General features: G+C 39.5%; 1 long non-coding RNA gene across 1 annotated transcript in view; it reads right to left on the reverse strand.

The window, feature by feature from the left end:
• Positions 1 to 1,144: 1,144 nt before the first annotated feature.
• Positions 1,145 to 11,895, reverse strand: part of LOC122549172 — a 16,878-nt gene continuing 6,127 nt past the window's right edge. Inside the window, exon 3 of the long non-coding RNA XR_006311442.1 lies at positions 1,145 to 2,748. This is a non-coding gene — a long non-coding RNA (uncharacterized LOC122549172). The remainder of the gene's footprint in view (positions 2,749 to 11,895) is intronic.

Below are 11,895 nucleotides of genomic sequence, written 5' to 3' on the forward strand. Positions count from 1 at the left end.
AGCTGCAATGTTAATCCTGAATCCACTGGTCAAAAGCAAGCTGATTTGTCTTTCATACTTGAGATATGACAGGTATTTCCCTACCGAATGGAATGTTTGACAGTATGCCGCTGCACTAACTGGTACACACTTAAGACAGCATTTTGTACTGCCTTGTAATCAGTGGCATTTTACTCAGGCAAGTGACAGTATAGTATGTGCACTGTCCTCAAAAGCTTACTTTGCAGGATTAAGGCCCAATGCTAGATTGACCACTAACTGCTATGTTACTTGCTTGAAAGAGACAAAGTTTCTATCCCCACTTCTTCAATCTTAGGAATCAAATCAATAAACTGAGTTGCCTCCGCCCATAATTCTGAGCCAGTGTTATCTTCATGGAACATTGTGTACAGTTCCAACTCCTCAGTTGTCCTAGTTCAAATTCCTGAACCTGCTGTTTTTCTGAAATTCTCTCTTCCCAGCTTACTTTCCCTTTTCCTTGAAATTCTAATTTCTGCTGCTTCAATCTTAATTTCTCTACTGGTACTCTATCCGTTTCATTGTCCTCAATTTCTACCTGTAAACAGTTTGCCACTCCTTATGAAATTTCAGGTTTTCTGGCTTTTGGGAGAAATTCTAATACCAAAAGCCACATATATCTTTTAAATGTTTGAGGGATAGAACTTTTAAGTCCTCAAACTTCTCCCTCCTCCAGTTCTGCTAGGAACACATTGCCATCAAATGTCGACATTTCTGTAATACAGCAATGCAAACACAAGTAAGCCTGTTACAGTTTTTCATCGTCAAAATTTGTTTCAAAGTGACAATTTAACCATTTTCTTTTCTCATTTTGTCTGTGATTAAAATTGTAGCACAAATCCCCAAATTGATACAAAGAAACCTGGGCGAGGTTCTCCAAGTTAATATAATTTCAGATGGATAGACCAAATCGTTAGACTCTTGGGTTGGGAAGGATAAACTGGCTCTCTTCTTTATTCACCTGACCCCTTGGTTGGTTATAATAAAGGTTAGTTAAAAAGCATCCCTCCCTTGTGCATGTCTTGATCTCAGACCAAACAAATTTATCTTTTTTTAAAAAGAACGAACTTAACCAGGGCTTCAACAGTAAACAAAAGAGTGAGTTTATTAGTTACGAAACATGAAAAGAATTAGTAACACAACACACCTAGATGCATATTAGGAATAATAAGTAAATCCAAAAAGTAGTAAAAAATTTAAAAATAAATATAAATAAGTCTCTCCGGTGAATCATGAAGAGGAGATGACGGAATGTTGATTTCAGAATTCTTTACTTGCGGTTAATTGTAAAGTTTGTTTTGACAGTTGATGGTTTGCAGCAGTCAGAGCAAAAATAACAGTTCTTCTTGTTCTATTTCTCTTTGACTGGCTTACAGTCTAGTTGGCTTCTAGCACTCAGATCATAGAATCCCTATGGTGTGGAAAGAGGCCATTCGCCCATTGAGTCTGCACTGATGCATTCCACTCAGACCCTGGTCTCCATGCTATCTCCATTACTCAATTTTTACTATAGCCAAATTCACCTAGCTTGCACATCCCTGGACACTCTGTGACAACTTAGCATAGCCAATTCACCTAACCTGCACATCTTTGGAATGTGGGGGGAAACTGGAGCATTTGCAGAAATGCAAACCGACATGGGGCGAATGTACAAATTCCTTACTGACAGTCATCAAAGGCTGGAATTGAACCCGAATCCCTGGCACTGTCAGGCAACGCAGTGGCCACTGAGCTACTGTGTCAGCCATTTAAAAGAGTTGGATTATTATACCTTGCTGCATATTAGAATGTATCATATAAATTTTGCGGAAAGATAACATCAAGCCTCGAACGTCCATGGCTAACTAAAGAGTTGACAATCAAGTTAAAATTGACTTTTTGATGTTTACATGTACAATCAAATTGAGGGAGGAACACAATAACATTTGGAATAATTTTAAGGAGAGAATTTCCAAAATAATTTGAAGGCACACTGAAGTGTTCCACAAATATATCAGTAAAAACAGATTTGTTTACAAAAGTTAGGAACACCTCACAGAAGAGACTACTTTGGTGAGGTTGAGTGAAAATTAACAGAGGTATTTAATGACTCCACTTTATTGTTTGAACAAGGAGAATTATTTTGGGGAGGAGGTAAATCCTAAATTGTTCAAATACAAAATGAGTCATAATAATAAAGCAGTGGTGGAAGCATTAATTAAGCTAAAGGAAGATGAAGTACCAGGACTTAATAGGATATACATGGGGATCCTTAGGGAAACAGGGTAACAATTATCATAGATCTTAGAAATTATAGTTGAGCATTGTGCTATTGACTGGATGTAGCTAGTGGATTGGAGAGTGCAAGTTGTGTTATAGCCATTTTCAAAAAGGGAGGCATCTCAAACCTCATAACTACAGATTAGTTAGTTCAACATGATTGAAGGAAACATTTTTGAATCTGTAATGAAAAATTAATTATTAAGCATCTTGATGAAAAAAATTTATTAGAAGCAGCCATTATGAATTTCAAAACGAATTTGCTCGACAAATAGAAGAAGGCCTCACTTTATTGTATTTCAGAGGAGAGTTTGTAGCCAGTTTCAAAACCTGATGGTGGAAATCATCCTACACTTATTACCTCTTCCCTTGAAGCAGATAATGTGACAAAACGTTATGCATCTTTATGTTCTCCTTTTCTTTCCACAAAACACTAATGTTGCTGGTGTCTTATTCCTACATTAAATGGATCTGCATATGAAAAAGGAAAACAAGAATGGCTATAATCACAGCAACAAATGAACTTGAAACGTGAAATGTCAAATAAGGCTTGCTCTCATTCTGCGCAGCTGTAAATATATTTTGAGTTGGGAATCAGAAGTGAATCACTAGAATAAATGATCATTTTGTAACAAATGAGCAGATATCCTGCAGAATCCAGTAAGCTTCTGTTTTCTTATGCTTGTCTGTATAAACAGCTTCATAATTTAAGCAGAATGGAATACCTTCACTTTTTGCAAGCACTTTAATTCTTTTGCATCATAATCTTGATAATTGACCAAGTTGTGCAAAACAGATTAAGCTAAATGAACAAGCTGTGTGTGCTGATTAGTGACTTTTATGCATTTCACATTTTTGCTTACACCGATTATGAATATTTGGAACTGGGCACTATTATAATTCTTTTTACTGATTGACTAACCCTTTGAAATCTCTGTGCTCCTCCAGCTGTACATCCCTGATTTTAATCATTTTACCACTGGTGAAAGTGTCTTCAGCTGCATAGGCCCAAAGCTCTGGAATCCCTTTCCTAAATATTTCTGCCTCTCGTCCACTCATGGCATGTGACTGAAGAACGTAAATCGTCCTGAACACTAATATGATCCAGGGCAAACACATCTTGTGGTAAGTGATTGCTGGGCCTCTTACTGAGATATTTGGATCATCGATAGTCACAGATGAGGTGCCAGAAGACTGGAAGTTGGCTAACGTGTTGCCACTGTTTAAGAAAGGTGGTAAGGATAAGCCAGGGAACTATAGACCATTGAGCCTGACGTTGGTGGTGGGCAAGTTGTTGGAGGGAATCCTGAGGGAATCCTTTGAAAAGGCAAGGACTGATTAGGGATAGTCAACATGGCTTTGTGCGTGGGAAATCAGATCTCTCAAACTTGATAGAGTTTTTTGAAGAAGTAACAAAGAGGATTGATGAGGGCAGAGGGGTAGATGTCATAGAGTCATAGAGATGTACAGAATGGAAACAGACCCTTCGGTCCAACCTGTCCATGCCGATCAGATATCCCAACCCAATCTAGTTCTACCTGCCAGCACCCGGCCCATATCCCTCCAAACCTTCCTATTCATATACCCATCCAAATGCCTCTTAAAATGTTGCAATTGTACCAGCCTCCACCACTTCCTCTGGCAGGATCTAGATGGACTTCAGTAAGGCATTTGACAAGGTTCCCCATGGGAGACTGGTGAGCAAGGTCAGGGCTCATGGAATACAGGGAAAACTCGCCATTTGGATTCAGAACTGGCTCAAAGGTAGAAGACAGAGGGTTGTTTTTCAAACTGGAGGCCTGTGACCAGTGGAGTGCCACAAGGATCAGTGCTGGGTCCATTACTTTTCATCATTTATGCTCACATCCAAATCATTTATATAAGAGGCACAGTTAGTAAGCTTGCTGATGACACTAAAATTGGAGGTGTAGTGGACAGCGAAGAAGGCTACCTTAGATTACAATGGGATCTTGATCAGATGGGCCAATGGGCTGAGAAGTGGCAGATGGAGTTTAATCTAGATAAATGTGAGGTGCTGCATTTTGGGAAAGCAAATTTTAGCAGGACATATACACTTAATGGGAAAGTCCTAAGGAGTGTTGTTGAGCAAGAGACCTTGGAGTGCAGGTTCATAGCACCTTGAAAGTGGAGTCGTAGGTAGATAGGATAGTGAAGGCGGCGTTTGTCATGCTTTCCTTTATTGGTCAGAATATTGAGTATAGGAGTTGGGAAGTCATATTGTGGCTGTACAGGACATTGGTAGGCCACTGTGGGAATATTGTGAGCAATTCTGGTCTCCTTCCTATCGGAAAGATGTTGTGAAACTTGAAAGGGTTCAGAAAAGATTTACAAGGATGTTGCCAGGGTTGGGGGATTTAAGCTAGAGGGAGAGGTTGAATAGGCTGGGGCTGTTTTCCCTGGAGCTGAGGGGTGACGTTATAGAGGTTTATAAAATCATGAGGGGCATGGATAGGATAAATAGACAAAGTCTTTTTCCAGTGGTGGGGGAGTCCAGAACTACAGGGCATTGGTTTAGGGTGAGAGGTGAAAGATATAAGGTCCAGCAATCACTTACCCTTTTCACGCAGAGGGTGGTACCTGTATGGAATGAGCTGCCAGAGGAAGTGGTGGAGGCTGGTACAATTGCAACATTTAAAAGGCATCTGGATGGGTATATGAATAGGAAAGGTTTGGAGGGATATGGGCCGGGTACTGGTAGGTGGGACTAGATTGGGCTGGGATATCTGGTCGGCATGGACAGGTTGGACCGAAGGGTCTGTTTCCATGCTGTACATCTCTATGACTAAGTATATGTGGCTCGAGAGCTACAGCTCAGAATAATTGAGATTGGAGACCAGATTATAGATACTGTGACACATCAGGGTGGGGAAAAGCAACCTGAACACTTTGTTCCAAGAGGTGTTCAAACCCTTCTGTTAGCAGAACTTTAGAGATGGTCAATCATCAGGGTTAGCCAGGTATGGGGGGGAAAAAGAACAAATCAGCATGTAGCAACTTTGTTCAACAGATATGAGGTGCTTGCTACCTCTGTGGTTGAGGAGAAGGACTGCAAGATGAACAGACAATTGCACTAAGTTGAGGATCATGATTCAAGTTTGAAGAATAAAAAAAAGATAATGGTATTGATAGAACAGATTGTATTTGGAGACAGATACTGCTGTCTGCAGCTGGAACCAGAAGCTCTAAAGTTGCATTGCTTGCCCAGTGCCAACATTAAGGACACCTCCACAAAGTTGGAAAAGAGCTTGGAAAGGAAAGAAGAAGATCTATTCTTGTGGTCCTCATGGAAACCATTGGCATTAGTAGAGAGAATCTGAGGTGTTAGGGTCCAAATTAAGAGACAGAACATCAAAGTTAAGCAATCATTTCTGAGTTATCATCTGAGCCAACTGTCCTGGTATGAACGTGATTAGTGAATTAAATGCATAGCAGAAGGAGTGGTGTGAGAAAAATAGGTTTCCATTTTTTGGGGACTGTAATTGATATTCAGAGAAGAATGAGCAATTTTATTGGGCATGGCTCTAAACTGGGCTGGTCCTCTGCTCTGGCCACTTGTATAGCTGGGATTATGGACAGAATTTTAAAGAAGAAAATGAGGGAAAATGTTCACGTGGAAAGGAGATTTAGAAATCCAAAGAGAAAGTCAAGGCAATGCAATAGTATAGCATTGTTGATGAAACCAATCAGAATTGGATAGGAAGGGACAGGGATTTTAACAAAAATTGAATAAGTGAATAAAGTCATTGCAGAGAATAGAAGTAAAGCAATTAAATTATAGATTCTTTACCGAATACACAAAACATTTGCAATAAGATAGATGAAGTAATGACACAAACAGAGCTAACATAGATAACTGCCATTGCCAAAACAGTTACACAAAAATATGGTTACAGATTATCAAAGTTGGAAAATAAACATGCCAAAGTAACAATATTTGGCAAAAGTAGAGAGATTGTCAAAGGAGGATGGACAGACTATCATAAAGAATGATCAAAGGGTATTAGTGAGAGGATCTGGCCTCAGAGGATCATGAAGTAAAATCAGTATGGGTGGAAATTAGGAATAGCAAAAATAAAAAAAAAACACAGCAATAGTAGTTTATAGGTCCTCTAACAGTAGTCATACCATTAGCAAAAGAGTATGAAATAATATATTATTAGTGCTTATAACAAAGGCTATGTAATAATTGTGAAAGACTTCATATAGGCAGGGACCAACAAATTGGCAAGGATGATCTAGAAGCTTAATTTATTGAATGTTTTTGTGGCAGTTCCTTGGAGAAATATATTGTGGAACTAACTAGGGATGAAGCTATCTTGGTGTTAGTATTGCATCATGAAACAGTGTTAATTAGTAATCATTTAGTGGAAGATCCACTGAGAAATATTGATCATAACATTATTATATTTCATGTTAGATCTGAAAGTGACATATTGCATTTTTTTTAGTTCATTCACAGAATGTGATTGTCATTGATAAAAGCACCACTTGTTGCCATTCCATAATTGTCCTTCAGAGAGAGTGGTGATGAGTTGCCTTCTTGCACTGCTGCAGTCTATCTGGTAAATATATACACACGCACACACAAACACATGCTACTGAGGAGGAATTCCAGAATTTTGATCTAGAAACAATGAAGGAATGGTGACATGGTTCCAAGTCAGGGTGGTGTTTGACTTGGAGGTGAATTTGCCAGGTGATGCTCTCATGTATCTGCTGCCCTTGCCCTTTCAGGTAGGACAGGTTGCATGTTTAGAGGATGCTGGCTGAACAGCCTTGGTGAATTGTTATAGTGCACCTTATCAATGAAACACACTGTTGTGACTGAACATCGGTGTTAAAGGAAAGAAATGTTGAAGGTTTTGTTTTAGAAGAGATGCCTCTCAAGGAGGCTGTTATATCTTGGATGGTATTGAGTTTTGAGTATTGTTGGAGCTGCACTCATCCAGGCAAGTGGAGAGTATTCCATTATACTCCTTTCTTGTGCCTTGTAGATGGTGGACAGGCATTGAGAAGTGACAGAAAGTTCCTTGTTCTTCAACACTTTCACACTGCCCACACTTCCTTCAAATGAATAGCATTTGATTTCTTCATACTTCTTTTTGTCCATCCCCTAAATCAAAACTCTCCTGAGGGTGGTATTCAAATACTTTTTCTTGGAATTCTGTACAATTGCTGTTCCTAACTAGGTTTTTTTTAAAAAAAAAACAGTTCAGAAGCTCAACATAGTGGTAGATTCATTTCAGGAACCAAGGGTTCCACAAAGCAAAGGAATTCATGAACATTTGGTCCCATTGAAGTTCTTCCTCACAACCGCTGTTACTCTCCAAAACTAGAATTCTTACACTTTCATCTTTTCTTTCTGCAAACTCCTGGTATTTCAGCAGTCCTTACGGGTCTGTGACCTTGTGACCGTATTGTCAGGTGTAGCAGCTTTTGTTCTTGGCACTTGTCTTTGGTTCAAATCAAATTAGCTTTCTTTAAGAAGCAATTTTGTTTCAAGAAGCAATGGGTATACAATGATAGTCTCATTTTGTGATAAATATATCTGGGATAAAAAAACCCATCAGGTTCATTAATGTATTTTCAGGAAGGAAATCAGAGAACTTTGCCCAGTTGAACTCATAAGTCACTCCAGATTCACAGGAATTAAGGTGACTTTTAACAGCCCTCAGAAATGACTCGTACAGTTATATCAAAGCTTTTACAACAAAACTTTAATAACTCGCGACACAACATTTTGTGAGAATACTTTGCAGTGCTCTAAAGAGGCAAATCATCATCACCATTTCAAGGGCAGTTATAAGAGGATAATGAATCCTGATATTGCCAGCACACCTAAATCCGTCAATGAATTAGAAGTAATTTAATTGTGTTAGGACAGAATTCAACTTCTGTGGTTGGATCAAGCATATCGATTTAATAAAAAGCTAACTTTCCAAATATTGACTAGAAATATTATGGTTCAAGTACATTAGATAGGTCCATTTTTGTTCAGTGTGTGCAAGATGGTTTCCTGACACAGTATGTAAACAAGCCAACAAAGGTTGAGGCCACACTAGATTTGATCCTGGGTAATGAACCTGGCCAGGTGCTAAAGTTTGGAGGTAGGTGAGCACTTTGTTGATAGTGACTATAATTTGGTTATGCTTACTTTAGCGATGGAAAGGGATAGGTATATACTGCAGGGCAAGAGTTATTGCTGGGGGAAAAGGCAATTATGATACAATTAGGCAAGATTTAGGATGCACAGGATGGGGAAGGAGACTGCAGGGGATGGACACAATTGAAATGTGGAGCTTGTTCAAGGAACAGCTACTGCATGTCCTCGATAAGCGAGGTTTACTAAAGAAGTTGAATCTCTTGTCAAGAGGAAGAAGGAGGCTAATGTAAAGATGGCGCTTGAGAGTTACAAGTTAGCCAGGAAAGACTTAAAGAGAGAGCTAGGAAGAGTCAGGAAGGGACATGAGAAGTCATTGGCAGATAGGATCAAGGAAAACCGTAAAACTTTCTATAAGTATATCAGGAATAAAAGAACGACTAAGGAAAGATTAGGGCCAATCAAGGATAGTAGTGGAAAGTTGTGTGTGGAGTCTGAGGCGATAGGGGAAGCACGAAATGAATTTTTTTTTGTCAGTATTTACACTGGAAAAAAAGACAATGTTGTTGAGGAGAATACTGAGACATAGGCTACTAGACTAGATGGGATTGAGGTTCACAAGGAGGTGTTAGCAATTCTGGAAATAGGTAAGTCCCCTGGGCCAGATGGGATTTATCCTAGGATTCTCTGGGAAGCCAGGGAAGAGATTTAGAGCCTTTTGCTTTGATCTTTATGTTGTCATTGTCTATAGGAATAGTGCCAGAAGACTGGAGAATAGCAAATGTTGTCCCATTGTTCAAGAAGGGGAGTAGAGACAACTCTGATAATTATAGACCAGTGAGTCTTGCTTCTGTGTGGACAAAGTATGAGAAAAGATTATAAGAGATAGGATTTATAATCATCCAGAGAGGAATACGTTGATTAGGGATAGCCAACATGGTTTGGTGAAGGGGAGGTCATTCCTCACAAACCTTATTGAGTTATTTGAGATGGTGTCCAAACAGTGGATGAGGGTAAAGCAGTTGATGTGATGTATATGGATTTCAGTAAAGCATTTGATAAGGTTCCCACAGTAGGCTATTGCACAAAATACGGAAGCATGGGATTAAGGGTGATTTGGATCAGGAATCAGCTAGCTGAAAGAAGACAGAGGGTGGTGGTTGATGGGAAATGTTCGTCCTGGAGTTCAGTACCTGAAGGATTTGTTTTGGGGCCACTGCTGTTTGTCATTTTTATAAGTGACCTAGAGGAGGGCATAGAAGAATGGGTTAATAAATTTGCAGATGATACTAAGGTTGGAGGAGTTGTGGATAGTGCTGAAGGATGTTGCAGGTTACAGAGGGACATGGATAAGCTGCAGAGCTGGGCTGAAAGGTGGCAAATGGAGTTTAATGCAGAAAAGTGTGAGGTGATTCACTTTGGAAGGTGAAACAAGAATAAAGAGTATTGGGCTAATGGTAAGATTCTTGGTAGTGTACACGAGCAAAGAGATCTTGGTGTCCATGTATATAGATCCCTGAAAGTTGCCATCCAGGTTGATAGGGCTGTTAAGAAGGCATATGGTATGTTAGCTTTCATTTGTAGAGGGATTGAGTTTTGGAGCCACGAGGTCATGCTGCAGCTGTACAAAACTCTGGTGCAGCCACACTTGGCGTATTGCGTACAGTTTTGGTCACTGCATTATAGGAAAGATGTGGAAGCTGAGGAGATTTATTAGGATGTTGCCTGGTATGGAGGAACGGTCTTATGAGGAAAGGCTGAGGGACTAGAGGCTGTTTTCGTTAGAGAAAAGTTTGAGAGGTGACTTAGTTGAGACATAAGATTATCAGAGAGTTAGATAGAGTGGACAGTGAGACCCCTTTCCTTGGATGGTAATGGCTAGCACGAGAGGACATAGCTTTAAATTGAGGGGGGGTAGATATAGGACAGATGTCAAAGGTAGTTTCTTCACTCAGAGTAGTGGGGGGGGGGGTGGGGGGGTGGAATGCACTGCCTGCAACAGCAATAGACTCGCCAACTTTAAGGGCATTTAAATGGTCATTAGATAAACATATGGAATACTGTAGGATGGATCGGCTTCAGATTTGTTCCAGAGGTCAGCACAATATCGAGGGCGAAAGGACCTGTACTTTGCTGTAACGATCCATGCTCTAACAAAAAAAAAGGCCCCTCTGAGAGATCACAGTAATGTAGCCCTCTCAACTTGATCTTTAAAATGTGTAATGGAGATTAAACTACAATAGTAATAGTGTACGAAAACAAAATAATGTGATATGTGATTCCCACAAGTCAAAGCAAGTTACATTGGTTGGCTCCCATTTCAGATGGTTATTACAATTGCCCAATTGCATTGGGAGACATGTTTCGCATTGAAAAAGCAATGTCATTAACATTTCCGGGAGCATTTCTGTGCTTTTCCCCCAGATTGGTGTTCAAACAAAAGATGGTGAATTGTATCAAATTGCATGTCCCTTTGGCTGTTTGTTATAGACAAGTAGGCAAAACTCAAAAACACTGATTTTGCAATAGGAAAACATTTGCTAAATAATACTGATTTGTGTTACGAATTAAGCTGACAACCAATTACATTTTGTCAGTTGGGCTTGCGATGCAGGTAATGTAAGCTGCATATATTAAACCACAGGGCTTTGTTCTTTGCAGACAGAAAGAACATATACATAAATTGCATCTGTTTCAACTCAATAAAACAGGCATCAGCCATTCTCTTTTAATTTCTCAGGGCAACATTTGACTAATCAGAGGCAATTTACATGGTTTAAATTGAAAGATGCTGACAGTTAACCATCAGTCATCTCTAACTGATGAGGTTTCTTTGGCATTACCTATACCAATTGGAGTGTATTTGTCAAACAGACATCACTCTCTTCTCGCATAGTGTAAATTTATTTTCTTCTCCCTCTACACTAGTATCTCTTGCAAATTGTCCTGATAAGTGCAAGATGAAAAGTTTTGACAAAATGTTAATATTTTCAGTAATATCCAAGTTCTGTACTACCAAATGATAATATGGTTAAGTGACTTGCTAGCTTGTCAAGAGCAGGTTACTCACCTAACGTCCAACTTGGTGGTGTCTCCTTGTGAAAGGCTCAGATCAGTGGGCATTATCTCAGAATAAGGGGTCACACATGAGGTGAGAATGAATTTCCACTGAGGGTGCTGAATCTCTGGAATTTTTTTAATATAACCCACAGAGTGCTATTGAAGCTGGGTCATTAAGTATATTCAGGCTGAAGAGATGGATTTTTAATCACTAAGGAAATCAAGGGTTGAGGGAAAATTCAGGAAAGTGGAATCGAGAATGATCAGATCAGCCATGATCTTGTTGAATGGCCTAAAACACGATGGGCTGAATGGCCTATTTTTGCTCCTATTTTTTATGACCTTTTAATGTTGTCCTGGTTAAGTGAGAAGTGTTTTCCTGGAGCGTTGGAGGCTGAGGGGTGACCTTATAGAGGTTTACAAAATTATGAGGGGCA

The sequence above is a fragment of the Chiloscyllium plagiosum genome, chromosome 4 (genome assembly GCF_004010195.1).
Source record: "Chiloscyllium plagiosum isolate BGI_BamShark_2017 chromosome 4, ASM401019v2, whole genome shotgun sequence".
NCBI classification, from domain to species: Eukaryota; Metazoa; Chordata; class Chondrichthyes; order Orectolobiformes; family Hemiscylliidae; genus Chiloscyllium; species Chiloscyllium plagiosum.